We start from the raw sequence: 27,233 nt of genomic DNA, 5'->3' as shown, positions 1-27,233 counted from the left end.
CTTATCTTGTCCAGCTGCAGACCTCCGCTCCGGTGGTCTCTGCAGGTATTTAACCCTTTGAGCTAAAAAAAAAAAAAAAAAAAAAATCAAGGAGAGGTGGATCCGGTTCGGAATCCTAGAGGCGAGGCCTCTGAGAGCGCGCCGCCGAGCTGGAGCTGCCGTCGTCCCAGCGCGGCCACGACCTCGCCCTGCCGGCCTGGCTGTCAGAGATGCGGAGCTCAGGGTGTCAGGAGCTTCGCCGCCGGCCGCGGTTGCGCAGGCCCTGCGTTCCCCGCAGGCTTATGAGGAAGAAAGGGGGGAAAAGATCGCCCGGAGACACGTGAAGCCGAGGGCCCCAACCCCGGCCTCGGCCCGCCGCGGCCCCGGGCTCCGGAATTTACAATCACGAAAGTTCTATTGTCCCGCTATTGGCTCCGGGGCCGCATGACATCATAGCGCTTGATTCGCCCCTCGGGCCGCGATTGGCTGGCCGCGCCATTGTGACGTCACGGTCAGCCCACGCTCTGATTGTAGATACCCGGCGCCTTCCTCTTCCCATCGCGGCGCTCCGTGGCTCCCGGGGCCTCGCTCGCACGTCCTCCTCGGCTCCGCCGGCCGCGGTCGCCCGTGCAGCCGTCGCGCCGCTCCGCCCAGGGCCGCCGCCGCCCCTGGACGACGAGGTAAGCCGTCGGCTCCGGGAAACTTCGCCTGGGGCCGCCGCTCGGCCATGACACCCGCGCGGGCGCGCGGCCGGGACGCGAGGGCTGCGAGCCGCGGTGAGGACCTGGGGCCGCCGGCCCGCGCCGCGCCCGCGTGGCGGAGCAGCTCGGCGGCGGCGGCGGCGGCGGCGGCGGCGGGGCCCCGCCTGGCTCCCCCGGGCGCGGACGGCGGGCGCGGACGGCGGGCGCCTCGGGACTTCGCGCCCAGCCGCAGGCTCACCTGCTCGGCGCGGGGAAGCCGCGGGCGGGCAGGTGTGCGCCGTGACAGGCGCGGCGGGGACCCACGGCGTGCCCGGACCGCGGGCGGCGGCGGCGGGCTCCTGTCGGGAGGGACTGGCGGGCGAGGTGCGCGCTGCCGGGAAGCGCCCCGGAGGAGGCCGGGGCTGGCCCGCGGAGTCCCGAGCGCCTCGGCCGGGGCGCGCCCGCCCGCGCCCCCGCCCCCGCCCCCGCCCGGCGGCGCGGGGACCCTCCGGCCTCTCCTTCCCCGCCTCTGCCTCCGGGAGGGAAGCCCGCTACGCTAGCCCAGGGCCACTCGGGTCTTATTAAAACCAGAGGACTGCAGCTCGGCGGTGCTCGGGGAGGGATGAGGCCGGCGGGGAAGCGGGGGGCGGGGGGTGAGGGGGTGGGCGGGGACTCGAGGGCGACCTGGGCGGCCCTTTGGGGAGTCCCGGCGCGGGAGGGAGGGAGGGAGGGAGGGAGGAGGCGCGCGGCGCGGGAGCGGCTGGGAGCCGGCGGAGCCCTGGGGTCGTGGCGGCTGCCACTTGTAAGGAAAAGTGCCCCATTGCAGTGTCCACGCCTGCAGGACTGGCCCCCTCCGTGCCACATCTGTCCGCCCGCGTCCGAGAATTGGGGGCGGGGGGGGTGCCCGGAGCAAGAGTTGTTCTTTTAAAGCTGCCTCTTGCAACCCGTCCCTTGCTCTTGCACTTCTGAGGTTGGGTGGTGGTTTCCCGTTCCGACGACTCCAGTTCAGCTCATCTCCCCGCTCGCGATTGCAGATTTGGAGAATGCATCAGGCCAACTTTGTTGGCTCCAGATACAGGACGCTTCCACACGCCACTCTTCCCCGGTGGGGGTCCCGCACGGAGGAATCCGGTGCCTTGACGTACTAGCTGGGCTGGGGGACCCAGAGGGGCCCGCGGGGGGTGGGGTGGGGGTGCGGGATTGCGGCAAGCGTGAAATCTTCATTCTTTAATAACGGACCCGTTGCAAGGAAGTGCTTTTTCAGGGTTGTACGGAAGAGCTAATTGTTGTTTGTCAGATTTTGTAACATGTTCCCCTATTTGGTAGATAACCTGTTGGTTTGCACTTGTTTTACTTGCACATCTCGGCCAACAGCATTTGGTGCAGAATCTGCAGATGCCGACATCGCCAGTTTTGTGTTCGATGGCTGTGGACGAACACTTTTAACTTTCCATCTTCGGTTAGGAGTGAATCACTTTTTTTATGTAGTCTGCTCAGATGCTGCCCGGGATTCTCCCGGAAAGCTCCGCACTTGAAAGAGAAAGGTCGTTCATGTCCCTTCTAGGTTATTAGCCCAGATGATAACTTTACATCACCAAGGGTTTTCTTGTACTCTTTTGCATTTTCTTTTCTCTTCCATTTCTAACTGAACACTGAAAGGAAGATGCTATTGATGGCTACAAGATGGCTAATTTTACAGAATGTGGAACTTTGCTGAAAAGTGAAAGTAGAAAGCGTACTAAAATTTGTCAGATTTTTCAAGAAAAGTGTCTTGTAACTTCAAACGCTGTCCTCGTTCACCTGACTCCATTTCCTTACATACAAATGGATGTTTCCTGTTGCAGAATTTTTAGGATTTCAGGAGAGGATACAAATCAAAGCCCAGTTTGGAGTCCTCCAAATACTGATTCAATAAATGCTTCCTTATTTTTCTTCCTGGGGAAGGGGAAGTGAGATATAGAGGATGTGGCCAAGAATAAAGTGCAAGAATCTCAAACGACTGGGAAAATATTCAAAACTTTAGGTTTTCACAGGCAAGAATTCCAGTATCCCTATGAAGGCACTTTTGAAAATGAGGTAAGTTAGCTCATTCGCTGGGACTAGCAGAGCCTCGTTTTTTTTTCCTACCTGTCCTGGTTTGAGACCTTAATCTTTGAGTGTGTGCAAGGATCTTTCTTTCATTACCTTTTCTCTTACTTTTTAACATAGTTATTGATTGTCCTCCTGCTTCTAGAGGTGAGTGTCTTATTTCCAACATAAATTATACAAATCAAGGCAAAACTGTTTTCCTTCCTTTCAGGTAACTTTGATGCCCAAGTAGATGATAGTGTGACAGCTTTACTTTTTTATCTGGCCATACTATCCTTACTTTCCCCTAAGAAATTTTTATTTCAGACAGATATGTGCCATTTATGTAACTCTATTAAAAATCTAACCCAGTTGGGATGCCAGGGTGGCTCAGCGGTTGAGCGTCAGCCTTTGGCTCAGGGCGTGATCCCGGAGTCCCAGGATCCCAGGATCCCAGGATCGAGTCCCACTTTGGGCTCCCTGCAGGGAATCTGCTTCTCCCTCTGCCTTTGCCTCTGCCTCTCTCTGTGCCTCTCTCATGAGTAAATAAAATCTTAAAAAAAAAAAAAATTGACCTAGTTAACTTGTCTAAGATTAACAATATGTCATCTTTCAGATCTACCTTAAATCTATTCCTTTATTTTTTCTAGGTGCCTTTTTAATTCATTGATTTGCCAGTTATGTGTAGTTTGTGTGTGTGTTGGGAGAGGTTATGTAAAAGTTGAATGACACAGTTCTGACTCCAAAAGTCTTCCTGAGTTCGTTTACATTTTAATCCTTTCATACCTATGCTAAATCTATACCGGGGACTATAAAAGGGGTCAGAAGTAGATTTCTCCAGGACTTGTGTAACTCTCGGAAAGCTTTGTATGGCAGAACTATCTATGTTAGACAAATCAGCGCTTACCACTGTAAGATTGGTTAGGATGTTTTCAGTACAGGAAACAGAACACCTGACTCAAATGGGCTTAAAATGACCACCTGACCTGAAAAGTCCTGAGGACAAAACTTTCTATCAGTGTCTCTGTAGTCCTTTCAGATGATGGTTATGTCCATAGGCTGATTTTGCAAGATGACGGCCAGCAAAGATCTGGATCCCCGTTAACATATTCTTATGTAGGAACTTCACTTCCCATCAACCTCCAAAGAGGGTCCTTGGCTTTGAGGTGATTAACTTAAGTAATCAAGTAATGGCTACTTGAAGTAATACCTATAACAATGGAAATCTGATAAAGGGGGGGGCGCATATCCCAGAGCTAAGGAAGAGGATTTAAATCTCATGTCACCTGTTGGGGTGCTACCATACCTTCAGTGAGGGCCAGTGTGGACATGGGGGAAGTCACCACATAGTGGACTAACTGTAAGGACTTCCAAGGATGTCAGTACCAAAGAGATGATTGGATTAAAATAAGTAGAATTGAATCAACATTTGAATGTAGGCTTACATTTCATAGAAGAATCTTACTGATTTGAAGAGATAGGACAGGCATTCCAGGAGAGAGGGAATTTGGAGAGCAAACATCTCTGGAGTCCTTGGGCAAAAAAGCAAGGAGGCCCAGTTGACTGAAGCTGATAGTGCAGAAGTGGAAGGTTAGAAAGGCAAGTCATTGATGATGATAATAGCTGTCTGTTACAAAGCTCTAATGTGTCAAACCCTGCAGTGAACACTTTATATGGGTTTATCCCAATTGCTATTAATTAGTACTGTGAGCATTCTCACTTTACTGATGAAGAAATGGAGGCTTAGAGAAGTTTAGACACTTGGCCATGGGCACAAAACATTCCAGCCCAGATCATCTTGAGCCCCTAGCCTGCCCTCTCTCCTGAGGTTACAGGGTAGCGCTGAAGCTTTTGAACTAGGAGTACATTATGAACATGGTGCCCTAGGAATATGACTCTTGGCAGAATGTGTAAGATGAATTGGCTCGGACTGTGGAGATGGGTTGGGAGGCTATTGGATGTGGCCAGAGTGGTGTGAAAACCCCATGTGGAACTACAGTTGTGAGCACAGACACATTCTACAAGATTATTTCTAGGATAAGATCTGAGACCTGGAGACCAGTGAATATGAGGGCCAACAAGATGAAGAACACTCAAGACCAAGTGGTAGAAGAAACTTAGTGTTACAGAGAAAGAAGAAGGAAGCTTTGCAATTAGGTGAAATATCCAAACGGCCCAGATATGTATCTGGACAAGCTCTCCCCCCCCCCCCCCAATTGGCTGTTGCCTTTCTACAACTACACATTTCATCTATTTTCCGACAGTTTTTAATATTTTAACATACCTTGGTAGAGATGTAGTTTATAATCCGTGGCATTTTAAAATCACTGCAGGCACTTCTCCACATTTTAATAATACTGAAATTGGGATGCTTCCTAACTTTTAATGAAGTATCATTGGTGAGAGAAGAAAAATACATTATTGGTAAAGCTCATGCAGCTGGTTGCTCGCAGAACCAGAAGTAAGAAGCAAGGCTTTTGGGGCTCCATCCATCAGCTAACTTATCTCAGCTTATGTAATAGATAAGAAAGTCAGTGATGCCTCATGATATAGGATTATAGTGAAGCATATGCATAGTAGTTCTTTATTGCAACTGAAGTAATTTGAGAAGATGGGAAGGCATAGCTGTTTAAGTCTGGGGCATCATTCTTTTTTTTTTTTTTTAATTTATTTATTTATGATAGTCACAGAGAGAGAAAGAGAGAGAGGCAGAGACACAGGCAGACGGAGAAGAAGGCTCCATGCACCGGGAGCCCGATGTGGGATTCGATCCCGGGTCTCCAGGATCGCGCCCTGGGCCAAAGGCAGGCGCCAAACCGCTGCGCCACCCAGGGATCCCTGGGGCATCATTCTTGTATAGAACCTGGCTACCATGGCTTTCTGTTCTGACTTGCCACCAACCATGAGAACATCAACTCTGGGTATTGGTCACTTTTTCTTTAAAAGATTAAGGTGATTTCCAAGTCCCTTTCAGAACTAAAATTTTTTATTTTCACTTTTGCCAAGATCAAATCCCTTGTTTCTGTTTGATGAGGGATAGAGAGTGAAAGTTGAAATCATTTAGGTCTTAGAAAGGAGATGTCAAAATTAATGGTGGAAGTTACAGTTTTGTCTTTAAGAGGTTAAGCTTAATGGCTAGAAATATTCTGGCCTACAAAGTGAATTGTTTAGGAAGATAACCTGACCTAATTTTGAGTATTTGTAGTCAAACCCCCCATTCACCCACGCAAATCCCCAATCCTCATTTGAACCCATAAATGTTATCCTTAGCAAACGGTTTGGTTCCCACTGGGCTTCTGCTGGCATATTTCCTGAGTGGGAACATTTTTTTTGACTTCCATAATTCCTGGAATATCCAGGGATTATGTGGTTCCTGGATATAAAATATTGGTACTTGGTGGGTGTTCTGAAAGACTAAATTCAGACCCTGTCTCCCCCCTAGCCCCTGTCATTTGTTTGAAGTACAGTGGTGTGTAACCTTCTTTATTAAATTAGACTTTTGTACTTTTGTTTGATGTCTTTGCTGACAGGGAGTTAGGAAATCATTTCTTTAAATTTTTTTTTGTTTGTTTTGTTTTTTTTTTTTTAGTGCTGGTATTGTCATGCTTTCTCTAGTTAGGAGAATAACCATTTTCTCGAAACACCTGTGATTTCTAACTATAATCCTTCTACTAGGTTGACACTCTCCACTAGCACATGCTGGTTACAGTTTCCATCTCTATGAAGTTCTACCTTTGCCCTTTCTTGTCCCCATTGTCAACAGTTTCACCCTGTCAGAACAAATCTTTATAAGCCCATACTAAAAAGATCTCATTAAAGCCATGTTGGTCTTTATTGTATCTGTTATGCTGAACGCCAGATTACCTGTTCTCCTCTTGTCTTGGCATAGCAAATGCTACCACAGAGTAATTGTTAAGAATTTCTCTTTCCCCAAAGAATAGTTCTCATGATGCCAAATTTGATAATTATTCATTTACTCTGGGAGTTTGGCAGTGTGGTGTATGTCCCTAGGGGGTAGTGTTCAGGGTACCTCTGCTTCAGTCTTTGGCAGAAGTAGTAAATTACTTTAATATTTACAGAAGTTGTTGATCCCTCCATTTGCCATGTTAACTGATATATATGTCTGTGAAAATTTGAGTTTTACTTCTTTTGGAACTTTTAAGTATTTGCCATGGATCTGAGGTACATTTATAAAAGCATCTACTATGCTTTTTAAAAGTTAGCAATGCTGTGGAAAGTGGATTAAAGAGGCTGCCTTTGAGGTTAGCAGCCACCCATCTGGATGGGGTTCCAACTCTTCCACTTACGGGTGGATAGAACTTTTAGATGCTAATACCTGTGCCTACTTTGGAAAGGTATTCAAACCATCAGTATTAAATGGGAAAGTTAAGTAGGGAACTGATTTTGATGATAGGGTAAAAAGATCTCTCTATTGTATAGGATGTCCATTGAAACATTGTTTATAATAACAAAAGATTGTAAGATGCAATAGAGTAAGTGTCCTTCAGAATAAATTACAGCTGGGCAATAGAAAACTTTGTAATTTATAAAAAGAATGAGCCTATTCCGTGGTATTATATGTAACTATTCAGTAGCCATACTAGGTACTTTTCTAAAGTGCTCTACATATATTAATTAATTTTGGCTTCACAAAACTCCACAAGGTAGCTACCCTGATTTTACAGATGTGAAAACTAAGGCACAGAAAGGTGAAGTGACTTGTTCAAGGCTCCACAGCCACTGGCTGGCAGAGCCAGGATTCAAACCCAGGCAGTCTGGCTATTGTCAGCCCTTAGCCACCTTGCTACACTGTAAGCTTGTGAGATCTAGGTAGTCATCTTTGCATTTGCAGCTCTAGAGATAGAACTAGAGGAAACAGTTGAGTTTCTTACTCATCATTACATTCTGAGAGATTGACGGCATAACCACAATAAGACTTTTGACAATAACTAAACGAAGAAAGCTAATAGAAAAACATTTATGATTGGCCCTTGAAAGAGTAACCTTTTGTTTCTTCTCCAAGTCCTTTTTTTCAGAATTCTGCACTTAAGCATTCTCTTTTTGGTGTAATCAGAAGCACGGAAACAGAAGAGCTCTATGATCATTGGTGTAAAAAAAAAAAAATCTGTAAGCAAAAGCTCAGTTGCCAGTAGGCTGGATGACTGTGACTGGCCACGGACATCCAGCATCAGTTTCCTCACCTGGCCTTTGCTCCAGCTGGGTTTGATTTACAAGCTGTATAAGACCTGAGAGGTGTGGGCTGGGAGGGAAGGGCACGCAAATCCTCTAGGGAGCCTCTGTCTCCAGCTTGTCTGATTTCCCTTGGACGGAGGTGTAAGTCATGTGCATTTTGAAAACATCTACTAGGTCATTCTGACACAGGCCCCGTTGAGGGCCACCTGTTCAGGTTCAAGATAGACACATTTATCGCCACCCTTAGTTCTCTTGGGGTTATTAGGCTCTTGAACCTTTTCATTTTCTTTCTGGGTTTGGATCAGTAGATCTGACAACATTATGATGTGTATAGGTTCCACAGTTTCTAAAATAAGAGAATCATAAAATTCAGAGTGGCCTACCTGTTAACATGGTCTGTGACCAGGTGGTAACTGTTGGCTTTGGACACACACTCTGTAGGAGAGATGAATAAATGATTTGTAATTTCTTAAAAATGCTGCATCGCAGCAAACTTTTTTTAGGTTTTTTTTTTTTTTTTTTTTTAGAGAGAGAATGAACATGAGCAGGGGGAAGGGCAGAGAGAGAGAGAGGGAGAAGCAAGTTCTCTGCTAAGCAGGGAGCCTAATGCGGGGCGCATCCCAGGATCCTGGGATCATGACCTGAGCCAAAGGCAGAAGCTTAGCCAACTGAGCCACCCAAGTGCATCCTGCAAACTTTTTTTTTTTAATTTTTAAAAAAACATTTTAACTGCCTTTCCTTCTCATTCACCTCCATACTCAAATACCATTTGTAAAATGTGAGGGTTTGGATTCAGTTTAAACAAAGAAATGTGTTCTCGTGTCACATGCTTTATTTATGTTACACAGGCTTGAGTTTAAAATCTTCCAAGACTTCTCCTGGGGATTGCATAACCTATCTTTGTTAATTATGTTTTTCCATCCTCTTTTAATTTCAATTGAGGCTATGATGCTGCCTTTGTGTATTTGTATGAATTAGCTTGAAGAACATGATAATTTGCTTTGAATATTCAAGTAATCACATCAGTTAAGAGACTGCAATCAGATAAGAATTACAAGTAGATGCCCATAGCAGAAAAGCTTAAAAGCCCCTTAAATGTTTGTCTTCCAGCTATTTGCAATTGGCAGTCTGATTTAGATGTTTAGGAATATGAAGCATTTCTCAGTGTCTTTAAGCTTAGTCTTTAAGGCAACCGTTAGAGGCATGCAAAAGATCTTGATGTTCATGATGGGCTTTGGCCATTGGTTTTTTTTTTTGAAGCATGCTTGTAAAGGAGACAGTGGTTGCCCTGTGAAACAGGTCAGAGCTTCTCCGAAGTGCCCCTTAAACACAGTATCTCAGGACTTCTATGTCCCCAGGAGAATGCTATAAACACTATACTTGCTTCCTCTTCAGAGCAGCTCCTTTTTGTTTATGTGGCAAGGAGTGGTAGGTTTGGAATCGGCTCAGTGACCCCAAAGGAAGATGCCTTTGAATGCAGTGCATAGTGAGAGAGTTGCTTTTCACTGAACCTTGGTACAGACCTTCATGCTTGAGTTTATCATTTTTTTTTTTTTGAGAAATGGGATTGGCATATTTTAAAGGGCTTCCCAAAATTCAAGATTTAGATGAATAATTGCAAAGTGTTGTGGGAAGACCGGTCTCAGTGGGTGATGTACTTGACCATAGGTTTGACTATCTACCCAGTTTCCATCTCATTTATTTCTAATCCACTTCTGAGCTCCAGACTCAACTTCTTATCAACTAGGTTCACTTGGATGCCCCACAAACCTCTCTGTCCTGTTGGCCAGCATGGTCAGGAGCCCCACCATCCACCAGTTTGCCTACGCCTGCAAGCGTGGTATTCGGATCCTTCTTCCCATCAGCCACGTCCTTCTGTCCTCTGTTCCAGCTGTTAGTCAGCAAGTCTTGTCCTTTCGTGCTCCTCTCTGTCCCTCCATGGCCCCTTCTCCTCCCATCATCCTAACTGGACAACTACGGTTTCTCCCTGGCTCCTTCCTGGCTCCCCTGTGGTCTGGTCCCTACTCTCTTGTCACCATGGCATCCTGACATGTTATAGGATCATTTCACTCCATCCTAAAAGCTTCGTTTTCTCTTCAGGGCCATTCTTGAACCAGCTTCACTTCCTGCCTTTTTCCTGCCTGCACTTCTCGCTGAAAACACCACAGACTTCATTTCTTCAAATGTTCCTTGTCTGTTCCCATCTCTATTCTGTCCAGGCTGTATTTGGATGCCTCCTCACCAGTTGCTTCCCAGCAAAAAAAAAAAAAAAAAAAACCACAAGAGCAAAACAAATTTAGTAGCAGAAAAAGCCCTGTTCTTCATTAGTCAAATCTCACACCCTAGATTCGTTGATCCTTTTGATTGAATCAGATGCTCTCACCTCTTCCTGCTTATATAACCTTGGTTCTAATACCTAACCTTTGTGTGCCTCAGCTTCCCCATTCTTTTTTTTTTTTTTAATTTTTATTTATTTATGATAGTCACAGAGAGAGAGAGAGAGAGGCGCAGAGACACAGGCAGAGGGAGAAGCAGGCTCCATGCACCGGGAGCCCGACGTGGGATTCGATCCCGGGTCTCCAGGATCGCGCCCTGGGCCAAAGGCAGGCGCCAAACCGCTGCGCCACCCAGGGATCCCAGCTTCCCCATTCTTAAAGTGAGAATGACTAGCACTTTCCTTTTCTCTCTGCTCAGAGTTTGGCATGTTTATCTCTGTGTCCTCGGTACCTATATACCATCAATCATGTGGTAGCTATCTAGCAATTATTTACATGAATGTGTCTCTGAAGATGTAGGTTTCAAGTATCAGTTCAGTAATCTGTGCTAATGTCTGTGTGAAGATGAGTATATCTCAGTAGCCTGAGAATACATAATACTTCACAAATGAGGACTCTAGCAGGGGACTCTGGAAAACTTGGCCTACCTGCCTGTAATGTTAACCATTTCCTACTCCAAGCTGAGGGAGAAGAGCAACAGTACAGACCATACAAATTGTTGGACATCCCACTTACCCGGGAGCGAAGGTGACACATGTAATTATTTTAAAGAGCCTTGCTTATTTGCATAGTACCTTGTAGCACATTCAAGGAGAATGTGCTATTGATAGACCACACTTGTGGCACTGTGCCCAAGGAAGGAGTAAGCGCCGGTGTTTTGGCATCCAGCTATTCCATGTAAAATAATGATGGAAGCTGGAATGCCTAGGTGGCTCAGCGGTCGAACGTCTGCCTTCAGCTCAAGGGATGATCCCAGGTCCAGGGATCAAGTCCCACATTGGGCTCCCTGCGAAGAGCCTGCTTCTCCCTCTAAGTCTCTCCCTTTCTCTCTCTGTCTCTCATGAATAAATCAATACAATCTTAAAAAAAAAAAAAGTGATGGAAGCTGACAACACTTTTTTAACCTTATTTTGGTTGGCCACAGCATTGCTTCCAGGTTGAGGTAGACTGTATAGGTTGGACAGAGCCTATCTGCGTCACACAGATAGGTATTAATTCATTCATCATTCACACTCACCATTGGAGATTCTTGTGTGCTGCCCTCAGCTGTCCTCAGCTAAGGAGCATAAATCCTGCTGTGACACATGACCGTACATCCACTAGCAAAGAGATTACAGTCCAGTGGAAGAGGTGAGATATGTACTTGAGTCAACATAATTATTGGCACTACAGAAATGGCCATGTCTTTTTCAGTAAGGCTTGGCTGTAAGTGATGGAGATTTCAAAATAATAGTGGCTCCAGAGTGGGATCTCAAAATAAGGGAGAAGACTGTCTTCCATAAAAGATTACAGAGATGGTCCAGGGCTGGTTTAATCCTCCATAGGTTCACTTTTGGCTCACTGTGCATCAGGCTTGGAGTATGATATCACTGTCTTCCAGCCAGCAGGCTGAAGAGACAAAGATGAGGCAGAGGGATCATCCATACCTTGTCTTAGGAGAGGTCCCCAGAAACCGCCCCTAGATACTTTGCTTGTCTCCTTGGTCAGAACTAGACATGTAGCTACATTAAGCTGCAAGAGAAGCTGGAAATGTCTCAGTTGATTCTGGCCATCGGCAGCCAAAAGTCCTGCTACTCTATGGAAATTAGGCAGTAACTCAGTCTGTACCACAGACTGCCCACGTGGAATTTAGACTCACGGAGGATACTGATAAGTGAACAGATATCAGTACTACAGTGATGGGGATTATGTGAGTTCAGTGCAGGGTGCCATGAGAACAAACAGGAAAGGCACCTGATTCATAGGGGGAGGATCAGGAAAGGTTTGCCTGGAGAATAAGCAGGAATCTCATGGAAAGAAGAAATAGGCAGAATATTCTAGCAGAGGCTCTGAGGAGAGGAGCAAGGGGCTGGGGACTGGAGAAGCATGAGATGAACTGAAAAAGTGAGGAAAACCAAAGGAGGAAGCAGAGGCCTGATCATGTGGGCCCTGGGGGCCACACAGAGGAGTTTGGACATTTTCCTGCGGTCTTTTAACTGGTTGTGAGGAGGTGAGTAACCTATGAAGGATGCTTTTGGGTAGGGAGCAGTCCAAGACTGGAGGCAGAGATGATCCATTGGGAGGGAGTGCATTAATCCAGTTGAGATGACCAGAAAAGTGGCTTTGGGGAGGGAGAGAAGTGGATACAAGTCCTATAAGTTTCATAGAGTTTAAGAACTGGGAAAGAGGGGCACCAGGGTTGGCTTAGTCAGCTGAGCCTCCAGCTCTCAGTTTTTGCTCAGGTCATGATCTCATGAGCCCTGGGGGTGGGCTGTGTGCTCAGCAGGGAGTCTGCCCAAAAGATTGTCCCCCTCTCGACATGTTCTCTCTGTAAAATAGGTAAATCTTAAAAAAAAAAAAAAAAAAAAAAAAAGTGGGAAAGAATTTAGAGATAACATGGTCTGCATTTTCACTTGACAAATGATGAAAGCAAGGTTTATTTTTTTTTTTAAGATTTTATTTATTTATTCATAGAGACACAGAGAGAGGGAAGAGGCAGAGACACAGGCAGAGGGAGACGCAGGCTTCATGCAGGGAGCCTGATGTGGGACTCGATCCCAGGTCTCCAGGATCACACCCTGGGCTGCAGGCGGTGCCAAACCGCTGCGCCACCGGGGCTGCCCGAACGCAAAGTTTAAAATTTAAATAGCTTGTCCAAGGTCACCCAACTAGCTGTGTGTAGCACCCAGAACTTTCTCTGCCTAAACTTGTTCCCTTCTATCCCCTCTGTATATGCCAACTTGGCAGAAGGGGCATTGTGGGTTTCTGAGAAGGCAAAGATGAAGAGAAGCTAAGTGGCTTTGGGTCTGGGTCTTACGAGACGACAGTAATTTGCACAGGAGAATGGAGAGGGCCTCTGGATAGAGCAAATTACGTAAGACTAGGTGTGTTTGGTGCTCCTGAGTTCTGCAGTTTGAGTACAGTCTTAGGGTGCTACAAGGAAGGTAGTATAAGACCATGTTGCAGAAGTTATTTTGAAATCATGGAAGCCTTTAATATAAGACTAAGTGGATTAGACTTAGCAACAGGAAGCCAATTAACACTTGGTATCAAAGGACTTAACATGATCTTGTTGAAAGCGAAGTCTGCATTTTTTTCTAACTTTCGCCTGCCTCGGTGCGTTGTATTAGGTGGTTGTGGTCAGCAGAATAGGGGCATCTCAACGATGGCTGTGTCCTAATTCCCAGCACCTGTGAAGATGTTAGGTTACAGGCAAAAGGGAATTATTGTTGTAAATAGAATTAAACTTGTTGACTAAAATAGGGAAATTAGCCCAGATTATCCAGGTGAGCTCAGTGTAATCACAGGTGTCCCACAATCTGGAAGAGGAAGGCAGAAGAGAACTAGAACAGTGGTGGCACAAGGAGACTTGGCCCAGTGTTGCTTGCTTTGAAGATGGATGAAGGGACCATGAATCAAGAAATGCAAGCAGGAAGAAGATTCTTCTGTAGAGCCTCCAGAAAGGAATGCAGCCCTGCTACTAGGGCTTTGATTTTAGTCTGATGAGAGTCATTTGAGACTCTTGATCTCAAATGTAGGAGAAATATGTGTTTTAAGCTCCTTAGTTTGTGGCAGTTTGTTAGAGTAGCCATAGAAAACTGAAATAGTGGTTTCAGTATTTGTTTGCCTAGTGAAGGAGAGATGTGCTCTAAGAAGGATCAGTGTGACAGCTTCATTTGTTATAGGGATTGGTGAGGAGGAAGTTCTGGAGTTCTTAGAAGACTCTTCAGGTAGAGAAGTGATGGGGTCAGCCTGGAGGGGGAAATGGTGAGGGTAGTGGGGTAGAGGTGGCTGAAATTGCCGAGGCTCTACATAGGACCCAAAGCCTGGGTGGCCAGGTATCCAGGGTAGGTGGGAGATGGAGGGTACTTATGGAACCAGACTCCAGGGAAGGTTATAGAGCCAGTAACAAATATGGGAATCAGAAGAGAAGATTATAAAAGAAGTATAATAAATTTAGTTTCTGGCTTACTGAGTTTGAGATTCAGGAACATCACATGTGTGTAGGTGGAGAGAGATCAGATGCAAACTGGCACTTAATGTCTGAGATGGGATGCAGGATTGGGTGTCATTGGTCATGGTTTTTATCTATCTGTTTCTTTAAATTTCTCTAGGGTAGAGACTCAGCAACTCTTTTAAAATCCAGTTATGTTATATTCCTTAAAATTAAGTGTTTCCTAGTATTTTACTAAATTATTTTTGTGGCCATTTGAACCTGTATGACCTTAAATTTTTTAATAAACGCAATTAATACTAAATAACTAGTACACTTAAGTAAAATAAAAATAACATAATTCTATGACCCTCTTTCCATATTTTGTTCTGTGATGTAGGTCACCTTCCCAGAAGCCTCTGTGGTTCAAGTTGGTCTTTTGTCGCCTTCCCAGTCATTTGGGTCCTGTTTCCAGGTCCTGAAATTGTCAGATCTCCCTTACTGAGTAGGTAGAATGGAGCCCAAAACAAAACTTGACTTGTACTGAAAAAGGTGTCATGGATGCTTCTTGCTATATCATTTCCACAGCTGTTTTAGAAGTATCAATTTGCTGTTGAACTATGTATGCATCTATTTTAGAGGTGGTTATATCCTGAAAAGTTCTTGGTTTCCAAATTCCTTTGTTGTTCATAATGAGCTTGGTTGTAATGATTGAAATTACAGCCTATTTCCTGAGAAATGAAAGAGAAACCATTTCAGGGCAACTCTGTAAAACATATTGAGATTACAGGTTTTTTTTTTTTTTTTCCATTTACCACATTGCCTTCCCACCTGTCTATTGATGGTGTTTTATCTGTTTGATCACTGTCCTTTACTTGATGGGTTTACACCATATAATTAGAGCTTAAAAGAAAAAAAGGAAGATGTTTCAGCAAAGACTGTACTGAATATAATTTAAATTTTTATAAAGCCTGTAAAGATATGAGGTATGAGTAATAAATGACTTCCATAAACCACACATGAAATCACTTTGATTTCAATGAGTTACTTTTATTTTATTTCCCAAAAAGGAAATAAGAGGTACCTGGGTGGCTCAGGTGGTTAAGCTGCTGCGTTCAGCTCAGGTCATGATCTTGGGATCCTGGGATCGAGCCCCCACATCTGGCTCCCTGCTCAGCAAGGAGTCTTGGTTCTGCCTCTCCCTCTGCCTGCAGTTTCCCTGCTTGAGCTCTCTATGTCAGATAAATAAATAAACTTAAAAAAAATTCAAAAACGGAAATAAGATTGCGCCACCTGGGTGGCTCAGTGGTTGAGTGTCTCCCTTTGGCTCAGGTTGTGATCCCGGGATCCTGGAATCGAGTCCCACATCAGGCTCCCTGCAGGGGAGCTCCCTATGCTTCTCCTTCTGCCTATGTCTCTGCTTCTCTCTCTCTGTCTCTCATGAATAAATAAGTAATATCTTTTTAAAAAAAAAGAAATAAAATTGAAACAAGAGATCTCATACATTCTGATTTGACCAGTTAAACTTTGTTCTCCCTTCCCTTCGCCCTTTTTTGATGAATGCTAGATTATAGGTTGTCATTTACATTAATCAGTATCCCTGTAAGACAGAGCCCCCCAAACATCTAGAAAGCAGAAACTGAATGTGAGATAGTTTGAAGCTCTGTTGAAAAGGAGAGAAAAAAGAAAGTGTTGGTCCTTTTCAGTGCCTGTTAACTTTTTCCTTGAATTCTTGTTTCCTTGGTGAAACAAACTACTTGGCTTGTAGGCATTTCTCTGTAATGTTTTCCAAACTAAGAAAGCAAATAGAGAAAATGTTTTGCAGAGAGAAATCTACAAAAATACCTGCTCTGTGGCTGTGACCTACAGGTGAATGTGCTGAGCTCTGGGTGAAAAGTATGGTGATTCTTCAGAACAAATGGGAGTATGTAATGTACCTTTATAGCAAGTAAGTGTTAAGCTTCACACAAGATTTGTTCTCTCATTGACACTGCTCTGTTCCAAACAAATACACTTCAAACACTCCTCCAAGTGGAAGGAGTCATGCTTGGAGAGGTGAAATGTCACTCTTAGATACTTATTTTGGAGAAGAAGGGAGTGTCATGCAATTTTCTCCCTCTTTGTTCATACTCCTTGTGTGTCTCTCTCTGCTGATCTGCTTTTTCTTCCTTCAGCTGAGACTCTGCTTTCCTTCTGGTAATTATATTTCTATACAATGTCAGGGCCATACCTGCACCTACCTGACACCCCATTTAGAGGAAGAAAGGAGGTGAGCCCACAGGCTAGCCGATGATGCTGGGATTAGATCATGGCCAACCTGGAGCTTGGGGAGGGCTTTCTGTCTGAGCATGTCAGGGGAAGCTTTCTGTCTGAGGAGGCTGCGTTTTGAAGTTTTGAACAACTACCTACACAATGCTAGTTTGAACTGAATTGCAAAATGAGTCAAAGAAATGAGGATCTGGTGAATATTGGACAACTGAGGTGACAATGGAAAGTGTGGCTTTTTAAAAGGTGCTTTGTTGTGGCAAATTGAAGTCTGGAAAATGAATTTTTGACTTTGGTTGCAAGCTAGCATTTTCTCCTTCTATAAAAATATATAAGTACTTCAGTTTTTGTATTGTGGTTGATGAATAGAGTCTACTTGCAGAACTGCCTAATGTGATTGAGCCACAGGAAACTTGCAGCTCTCATTTTTTATGACTTAAAATTTTAGTTTTTGGTAAGTTTCCATGAGGTGTATCCTCATTTGGAAGGGGAGTGAGTATCATGCTTTGAATAGAGAAACTCTCAGAGTTTTTATGCCCACATAGTAATGTGAAAGTCACCTTATCCTGTCTGATCAGTGTTGTTTCTTTTCTTTTTTTTTTTAAGATTATATTTATTTATTTGACAGAGCAAGAGAGCAGAATCAAGGGGCAGGGGGAAGGAGAAGGAAAAGCAGACTCCCCACTGAGCAGGGAGCCCAGTGTGGGGCTTGATTAGAGGACCCTGGGATCATGACCTAAGCCCAAGGCAGATGCTTAACTGACTGAGCACCCAAGTGGCCCTGGTGTGGAGTTTCTCATCAAACCATAGTATATATAACTTGATGAGCTGGTAAGGAGTGAGTAAGAACTTAATTATCTCATGGGGTACTTGAAAATATATTAAGTTTCATTTGTTACTATTAGCTTGCTTTCAAAATGACTATATTTAAACAAGCTTCACGTATTTGAAGGTGTAGTTTTTAAACTCTATACTCGAAGTTAAATTTAACTCCCACTAAAATATAAAGACACACACTTTTTGAAGTTTATTTGGGATATTTGCTGTTAAATTGGGAAGCTACATTTATAATCTTTTTAGAAACAAAACCTTGTAAAGGGGGAAAGATTCTATACACAATTCTTAGTATATCAGCTCTCAAACTTTTGGTCTTAGGACCTTCACTTTTAAAAATTATTGAGAACTTCAGAGAGCTTTAGTTTATGTGGGTTATATCTTGATTTACTTTATTAGAAGTTATTTAAAAAAAACAGTTTAAACAGTAATACATCTAAAAATATGAATGAGCCCATTACATGATAACATAAATAACCTATATTTTCAAAAAAAAATAGTGTAAACAGGCATTGTTTTGACATTTTTGCCAATATACTATGCATCTGGCTTAATGAAAGACAGCTGGGTTCTTTAACCTGCTGCATTCAATGAAGTATTGCACATCACACAGTCTATGAGACATTTTATAATGAGAGAGATGAAATTAAGCAAGTAATCTCTTGGTAATAGAATACAAATAGTTTGGGTCCTATAGAACCGCTGAAAAGAGCCCAAAGACCCTCAAAGATATCTAGGCTATACTTTGAGAAACCCTGTTCTAATCAGATCCTATTATTTAATTTTTTTAAATTTTTATTTATTTATGATAGTCACAGAGAGAGAGAGAGAGAGGCAGAGACATAGGCAGAGGGAGAAGCAGGCTCCATGCACCGGGAGCCCGACGTGGGATTCGATCCCGGGTCTCCAGGATCACGCCCTGGGCCAAAGGCAGGCGCTAAACCACAGCGCCACCCAAGGATCCCTATTATTTAATTTTCAAATAAGTTCTACTTAGCTATGAAAACACTTTTTTTTTTTTTTCCTTATTTCAGCAGCTATTACCTTCTGAATATTACCTTCATATTTGAACATCATTAGGTAGGCTGGTTTGGGTCATTTTATCAAATAACTATGTGAGGTACCCTACTTAGAATAATATTTCCAAGTAAATCCATGTCCTCTAACAATCCTGGTTGCTTGTGTGGATGCTCATGGAAAACTGTAGTGGTCAGTTTTTTTAAATACAAAGCAGAAAGGAGTAAGTTAAGACATTAAGGTCTCAGTAGCATAAATAGCTTTTTAGATGTTCATTTTATTTTTTAATTTATCCCATTCTGTTTGCTATATATGTATTAATATTTAGGCCTTTAGATTGGCTTTTGGGGAGATTTTTTGAAAATAGCTAATTTATATTTTTGTTCCTGCATATTTGATACTATTTTTTTTAACTGCTGATTTTGGACAGTGCTTTTGCTTTAATAAAAATTTGCTGCATCATGCCCCACTTCTCCATCTTGTTCAGTTTCCTCCATTTAATCTTTATAATTTCATGTGTTAAAAAAAGGTTCTTCTAACCTTTTTTGTGTAGTCTGATCATGTAGAGCTCTAATTTGTAGGTAAGCACTGCATGTGCTTCTCTTTTATCTTACTCTAGAGGATTCTTTCAAAATGTTCCTAACCTCTGGTTCTATGATGTCTACATCAGGTACATTTTGAGCTGCACTATTTCTACATACCAAAATTTTTCCAGGAGATGTATTTTGCTCTGTTCAATATAGTAGCCACAGGTAGTTATTGAGTACCTGAGATATCACTAGTAGCGAAACTGAGGAACTAATTTTAATTAATTTACATGTAAATAGCTACTTGGGGCTCATGTCCCTCTTACTGGGCAGTGTGGCTCCAAGAGTGTCTGGCAGCCTCTTTTTAATGACTCATGCTTGGCTCATTCTTGACCTCAGTTTCTTGTGGGCTCATCTATTCATTTTTAGAAGAGGTTTTTTGTGTATATTTTGTCAGTTTTAGAAGTGTTACAGCAAATAGGCTTCACTGTAGGCTGCCTTATCACTGGAGAGAGAACTAGAGGAAATATTGGAGCTGAAGAAATGAAGGCTGTTGATGTTGGCTGCTTTTTATGAGGTTTTGAGATGCTTCTAGATGAGATTTGAGGGGAAAACAAGATTCAGGGAAGGATTTTTAGGTTGGGAAGGCTTGAACAGATTTGTCAGCAGAATAAAAAGGATCCTATAGACAGGAAATTGAAGGTAAAAGGAAATGGGAGTTAAATAAATTCTTGAACGAAGCAGGAAAGGATCCAGAGTACAGGAGGAGGATGGAAAGCCACTCTTTATGAATTGGAAGGGGAAAGAATGACTTTTTTTTTTAAGTATTTGATTTTTTTTAAGTGAAAGTCACATAATATTACTCATTTTAAAGTAGACAATTCAGTGGCATTTCAACCACAGTGCTGTGCTCCCATCACTTCTAATTCCAGAACATCTTTATTAACCCCTAAGGGGACCTTGGGCCCATTAGTGGTCACTTTGTTCTCGCTGCCCCCACAGCCTTTAGGCAACCACTAATCTTTGTGTTTTTATGCATTTGCCTGTTCTGCCTATTTCTTATAAGTAGAATTAGGCAACATGTGTAACCTTTTGTATCTGGCCTCTTTCATTTAGTAGCATAATGTTTTTGAGTTTCATACAGGTAGCCTCTGGTAAAAAGTGACATAACTTAAGGAGAAGTTGTTTTTAGGAATTCATCTTGACATTCTGAGCCGCAGCAAAATCTACAGTTCATCCAATTGGAGTCCCCTAAGCTTAAGGCTCCACAGAGGTGGATGCAGCATCAAGGATTTTTGTGGAGGGGCAGCCAGGATGGCTCAGCAGTTTAGTGCCACCTTCAGCCCAGGGCATGATCCTGGAGACCCGGGATCGAGTCCCATGTCGGCCTCCCTGCATGGGGCCTGCCTGTGTCTCTGCCTGTGTATTCTCCCTCTCTCTCTCTGTCTCTCATGAATAAATAAGTAAATTTTTTTTTTAAAGGATTTTTGTGGAATGGCTGACTGTGAGGTCCATTCTGAGCCGGGAAACGCACTCCCAAGGGGCCGGAGCTGGGACGGTGAGATCAGAGGTCTGAATGGTGATGGTAATCACCAGAAGCAAAAAATCCCATTGGGGATTGGGGAAGAGGAGTGAATACAAAGATACTTCTTTTTTTTCTTTTTTTAATAATAAATTTATTTTTTATTGGTGTTCAGTTTGCCAACATACAGAATAACACCCAGTGCTCATCCCGTCAAGTGCCCCCCTCAGTGCCCGTCACCCATTCACCCCCACCCCCCGCCCTCCTCCCCTTGCACCACCCCTAGTTCGTTTCCCAGAGTTAGGAGTCTTCATGTTCTGTCTCCCTTTCTGATAATTCCTACCCATTTCTCTCCCTTCCCTTCTATTCCCTTTCACTGAGAATAGATGTCAAAACAGGAGCCCATCCAAAGTGGGGGTAATCCCTTGTTTGTAAGTCAGGGCCACCCAGAACTGCTCGCTGCAGTGAGCGGGTGGTCAAATCCAAGTTTCTAAGGAGGCAAGTGAGGTGGAAGGCTCTATAATTGTGGCCTGCTGGGTAATGATGCAGCCCTGCTGCTCTGAGGGCTGCTCACTCAGTTGGAAGCAGGGTGGTGGGAAGCAGATTGGGAGTTCTTTCTGCGTCTCTGAAGTTGAGTCAGCCATTTTGGTTGTCACTGAGATTAGTGATGGTGTCCAGCATGTTGGCAGCAGGGCCACCGCAGAGCCCAGCTATCTTCTCCTATTTCCAGAATAAAGTTTTAAGGACTTACTGGCTTTCATAGTCTTCCGCATTTGATCTCTCCAGCCTCACAACACAGCATACCACCTGTTGCACAGATAGATCATGGATATCCCCCTGTGTGCCAAGCACTGAGCTGATGGTACCTGGTGTACCAGACCAGGCATAGTTCTCAAGGACTTATATACTAAGTGTTAATTTGTATTTGGGATGTGATTGGATAGTAAACTGAAAGTCCTAACCTAGTCTTGGACTTGGGGAGAGGAGTCAGGGAAGATTTCTCTGGAGTAACCAATCTGTTATAGGAGGGTTGCAGCATACATAAAGGGAAGCAGGAGGGAGAGCATGTGGATGAGGGCGGCTTCCATGCATAGGATCTGCCAGAGTAAAGGTTGCAGTGGAGAAGGGGGAAGGAAGTGGGTGTGGTTGGGGGGCAGAGCATTGGAGGGGAAGGCAGAAACTGAGCTAGAAGCTGATGTGAGCCAGTACATGAAGAGGGCACTAAGCAAAGTGAGGAATTGTAGATTGTATTCAAGATCAAGGGACACGGTTGAGATGCTTCAGGCAGGAGCAGCCTGATCAACTTTGGTGGCTTAAAAATACTCTGGTGCAGTGTGAGGATGGATGGGAGGGGACAGGAGTGGATGTTTGGAAGCCTACTGAGGGGGCAGGGGGTGTCCATATGAAAGAAAATGGTGCCCTGGTCTGGAATTGTAGCACAGATGGGAAGAGGATATTGATAAGGAATGTGGGAGATGGCATCAACAGGTGAGGAGGTGACTGGAGTGCTTTGGTACCCTGAGCCTTCTTCCTACTGTCTCCTTTCATGCCTCCATGTCTCTTTCTGTGCTGTGTCTTCAGCTTGAAACACCCACTGACACTCCACCTCCTTGGCCTTCCGGCTTGTAAAATCCTTAATAACCTGGTCATATGTCACTTTTGTGAAGGCTTCCCAGTGTCCTGTTCAGAAGCAATCCATTTAACAAATACTTGTGGGGCTCTCACGTGTTTTAAAGTGCTATAGCTCGGGATCCCTGGGTGGCGCAGCGGTTTGGCGCCTGCCTTTGGCCCAGGGTGCGATCCTGGAGACCCGGGATCGAGTCCCACATCAGGCTCCCGGTGCATGGAGCCTGCTTCTCCCTCTGCCTGTGTCTCTGCCTCTCTCTCTCTCTCTCTCTCTGTGACTATCATGAATAAATAAAAAAAATTAAAAAAAAATAAAGTGCTATAACTCATTGCTGACTTGATTTTCTAGTGAAGGTATAGAGTGTTATCACCTGCAGGTCAGCTATGGGGCTACTTGAAAGTTGAGGTAAAATTGGAGACATTCCTCAGGCCCACCCAGTATTGTAGTTCTTCCCAGAGTATGACATCCCACTCCCCTCTCCATGCCTCGGTATTTGGAATACCCTTCCCTCAATCCTTGGCCTACCCGTATGCTACTAATCTTGTGTCAGGTCAAGCCACTGCTTTGTGGAAGCCTCTCAATGTCCCAGCCCCAGATCTCTTCTTCCTCACCATAGCCCTCACCCCTTTGGCTCTCCTCTTACCTGGTGCTTTTGTGGTGTTAACTTTACATGTATATGTGATTCTTGTTATATTGGACAGTTACAGACTCTGAACAAGTCCACTCCATCCAAGAGAGTGCCTGTAAATAGTTCATATGTATAATTATCTACACATGGTTTATAATCTTCATTAAATTCCCATGAGTAAGATATGGGCACTTTAAAAAGAAAAAAAAACAGCATTTGGTTATACATTTGGCTTATGACGTGGTATGGAGTAGCAGCCTAGAATTTGTTTCAGATTTAAGAATAATGCCCAAGCGATTCTACTTTGCTGTATCTTTCCATAAATTGTTTTGTGCTTGGAAAGGACATCTAAACACCTGAGAAGTTGGTCAATAGTAAATTGAGTGGGAAACAAATGGCATTTTGGAAGAGGAGTTGTAAACTGACCTTCCTGAAAGAACTTAACCGTGGGATAGGATTTTCACGTTAGAAAGTAGGCCTGGAGGGTGGGGCAAAGTCGGGAGACTTAGGTAGCCTTTAATACAGTGGTTCCCTGCCTTTTCTCAGCCTAAGTGGAGTAGGATTAACTGTGTCTAAAGAATGTCCTTGGCTTTAGGGTAATCTGTACTCCCAGCCATTGAAGAGAGGTGGGGGTTATTTATGAAGGCCTTTTCTTGTGGTTGCACATCTCTGGAAGGTCTTCCATATGTCCTACCTCAAGCTAATACTCTTTTATCTTCATTAGAGATAAATTTTGATTTTTTTATGATAACTCATCCTTCAACTTTTTTGTATTGCCAAAGCTTAGTTATTCCAAACTCATTGCCATAGGCCTGTTTTTTTTAATCTTTTAACTGAACATATCTATGTTTTAAAAGTATTTCAGTGACATAAACTTATGTAATTAGTGTCTAGAGGTAAGATATATCTGTAATCTTTTTACACGCCTGCGCATCCATATTTTAAAGGGTTATGGGAAAAACTCATTATTCATCTTGGCTCTAGAAACTGACAGGTACTGAAAACGATGGACACATCTCTCATTCCCTGTCATGTTATCCTCCTGAACACCCTTACCAGAAGTTTCCACTTTTTTTTAGTTCTAGCCTGGCTGAAATCACATTATCATTATGATTTACTTTTATGTCATTTCTGCTACCTGAGAATTAATATGACCTCATTTATGCTGTCTATAGGGCACCAAACTCTTCATGATGAATCACTTAAATGGAGAAGAAAACCTAAATCAAATGTATGTCACAGAAGCATTGCCATCAGTTGTAATCCTCTGCTCACTGACACTGATGTACACCATTTTCTTGGTGTTAGGTTGCCTTGGGCATACATGCTCCTCACAAAGGCTTACATTATTATGTAGGACCCAGCAGTGGGTTACAGTTATTTGTGGATTGCTATTTTGATGCACTTGCTCAATTTCCTAGCAAAGTTCAACTCAGTGTAATGTCACTACAGGAGGCAGTTAAGAGCTCAAGTTGTGGGAACAGATGGCCCAGGGTTTGACACCCCTGAAGCAGGCACAGGCTCAGTGATAGTGTGCAGTAATGTCTAGTATGTGAGCCTTTATTTCATTTTCTGTAAAGTAAGAAAAATAACCCTTTACAAGGTTAATGAGAAGATTAAATGGTGCCTGTGAATGCATGCATGATACCATGCTTAGCAGTACTAAGTGTCCAGGGTTAGTTACCATTATGATTATCATTGTTGTGTTTTCTATTTTTAATGATGTTGCCATCCTGAAGCCGGGGACTCTCTAAAGGAAGAATATTATGGTTTCATAATGAAATCCTCTTAACTCATTAGTGAGGCGTTACAATCTATAATGATGGGAGATTTGTTTGATGCCGGCACAAATTAGGCCAGAGTTAATGCCCTTTCATCCCATTAGACCTTGGATAGCTTATCCCAGTGTCCGCCCGACATTTTGCTGATCAAGTTTTCCTTTCATTGTGACTTAACTCTTGGATAGTATGCCACTTGTCGTCATGAGAATTTTTGTGACCCAAGTAGGAGTTGGTTCATTCTAAATGGAAGCTGTTGGGCCCTATGCCACTTATTTATTCTGGATGTGGTGACTGAGCTAAAAGGAGGCAGGAAGACTCTTTGGGGTTTCTTATTTGTGTCCTCTGAAATTCATATGAAATTTCTCTGTGAGCAAGTCAAAATATTTTTCTGTTTGCTCAGTTCTTCCACATGGGATTAGAAAAATCAGGCTGTTTTATGATACTTTATTGACAGTACTAGTAATGACATAAACTGAATTTGGCTGACTCTGGTACTGATTAGCAAAAATGGCCTATGTTTTGCAAAATGTTGTGTGCACAGTTAAAAAACCCAACTGGGAGTCTTTGTATTTCAAGTTGTTAAATACATAAAACATTTGGGTTTTTTGGTTATTTTTTTGTTTTTTGGTTTTTGGTTTTTGGTTTTTTTTTTTTGTTTTTTTGTTTTTGGTTTTTGGTTTTTGGTTTTTTAAGCATTTAGTTAAAGCTAGCTTCATGAGCCTATCTCACTCTAACCAAATTTACTGTTCTTTACAGGACTCCTTTGTGGTTGGTAGATTCCATTTCTTTTTTTAAAGTCCATGTCCCTAGACAAAATAGATACATATTAGCAAATGCTTTCACTATGCTTTTTAAAAATCCACGCTTGTTCTCAAGGATCACTGTTGTTTATGTAAAATGTAATGCTTCTCTTAAAGGTTTTACAAATTGGTAACTAGACTTACTAGTTCCTTGGTTTGAACAGGAATTTTTGTGGAATGCAGACAGTTCCACTTACTAATAACCTGAGAGAAAGATTCCTAACAAAGTGACCAATTAACAAATACCAGCTTCTTATATTCATAAATTAATCCTTTAGAAAGTGGAGGATGCACAGTATTTATTTATTACTCATTTTTATGTTTTGAGCATTATCTAGAAATGACTCTTTTTTAATCCAGATTTTCAGTGTGTAATTCATTCAATGTGTTTATTTAGCCATTGGGATTTCTGTAGGATTTATAGATATATATGAAGAGCATTGTATATTAGACTAAATTGGTGAAAAAAATCTTTTTTCCTTGAGGTTGATTACCTAGTCCTGGCCAAGATACAATTATATAGCTACTCATGTAGATCCTGCTCCTGGGGATGTTATAAGTAAAAATGTTTTGGAGAGAAATTTTGCAATATATGTTGACCCTTCAACCAATTTAATTGGCAATTTCTGAGACTCTCACTCAAGGAAAATAACATGGCTAAAGTTTTATGTGCAAAGATGTTCATTGCAATATAATTTAAGAATAGTAAAAATTGGAAACAGATTAAATGATAATAGGGCAGTAATTAAAGCATTTATATTAATACTGTTCTAGAACTCAGATTCCTGAAGGAAATGATTGCTACAGCACCAAAATCCAGGATTGCAAGTATGTGCTATTTTAAAGCATAAAAAAAGAAATAGATTCATATTTTAAATATTTGTATGTTTATTATAGAATATTAGCATAGCTCCATGCTAAATGCTCTACATGAACCATCTCACTTGAAGGTATTATTTTTGGTCCCATTGGAAGGGAATATTCCAGGTGAGGAGGCTGAGGCTGTCAGAGGTCAAGTTGTTCACCATCACTCTGTTAATAAGTAGTGGGAGGGGAACGTGAATTCTGCAACATTCCAACATTCTTGGTTGCTTTTTGTCTTTACTTTAAAATGATACAAAAAAAACTTTACAGATTTTCTGCAGCAAACATCCCTTTTTAATTTTTACTGTAACATTGGGGAGGGAGTAGATGTGGTTAAAAGAGCAGGTCTGCTGTTGGTGTGGCTTTGGAGAAGTGACTCCACGCTCTTTGCCTCAGCGTACTCTATCTGTGCAGAGGGATGTGTGGAAGAGTGATAGGAGAATTTAAGTGAGATAATCCCTGTAAATTTGTAGCAGAAAAACTGCTGGCACATAGTAGGGACTGAGCGTTAGTTTGTTATTGTTATAATCATTATATTCTTCAGGAAATGGACGTGAAAATAAGAAAAACAATCATTTGAAATATGGTGAGTTATTTAGGTTCTCAGTGATTATTAGCTTGTCTTGGAGACCTGTTAATGTGATAGGAGAATGACTTGAGGAACTCTCTTGGAGCAGTTATTAGCAGCAGACCATTTAGTAAAAGGAAAGAGCAATTTGCTAAATAATTCAGCCTCAACAAGTGTATTTTAATTCACGTTAAAGCATAGCTGGCCTAATTTTTTTTTTAAGGACACAAGTATGTAAATCTCTAAACAAATGTGTAGCATAGGTCCCAGCATAACCTTGAACTTCTTACACTTAATATCATGAACTCGGCTACAGCTCACCTTCAAAATGGTTCCCTATAAGAGAACATATCAGTACAGTGAATTTTCACAAATTTGCACTCCAGTAATTCAAATTGTATGGTGAGCCTCCTAACTCAGCAGGCACATATGAAACTGTATAATCGATCTGTGATTAATAAGATTAGTAGTGG

The 27,233-nt window shown here is 42.9% G+C and overlaps 1 protein-coding gene across 1 annotated transcript in view; it reads left to right on the top strand.

The window, feature by feature from the left end:
• The first annotated feature begins 545 nt into the window (after window positions 1–545).
• Window positions 546–27,233, top strand: part of ELOVL5 (ELOVL fatty acid elongase 5) — a 75,092-nt gene continuing 48,404 nt past the window's right edge. The window contains exon 1 of the mRNA XM_038554321.1: window positions 546–659. The gene's annotated coding sequence lies outside the window, so the exon portion shown is untranslated. The remainder of the gene's footprint in view (window positions 660–27,233) is intronic.

This window comes from Canis lupus, chromosome 12, assembly GCF_011100685.1.
Source record: "Canis lupus familiaris isolate Mischka breed German Shepherd chromosome 12, alternate assembly UU_Cfam_GSD_1.0, whole genome shotgun sequence".
NCBI lineage: Eukaryota > Metazoa > Chordata > Mammalia > Carnivora > Canidae > Canis > Canis lupus.
This window is presented reverse-complemented; position numbering and strand designations above follow the sequence as displayed.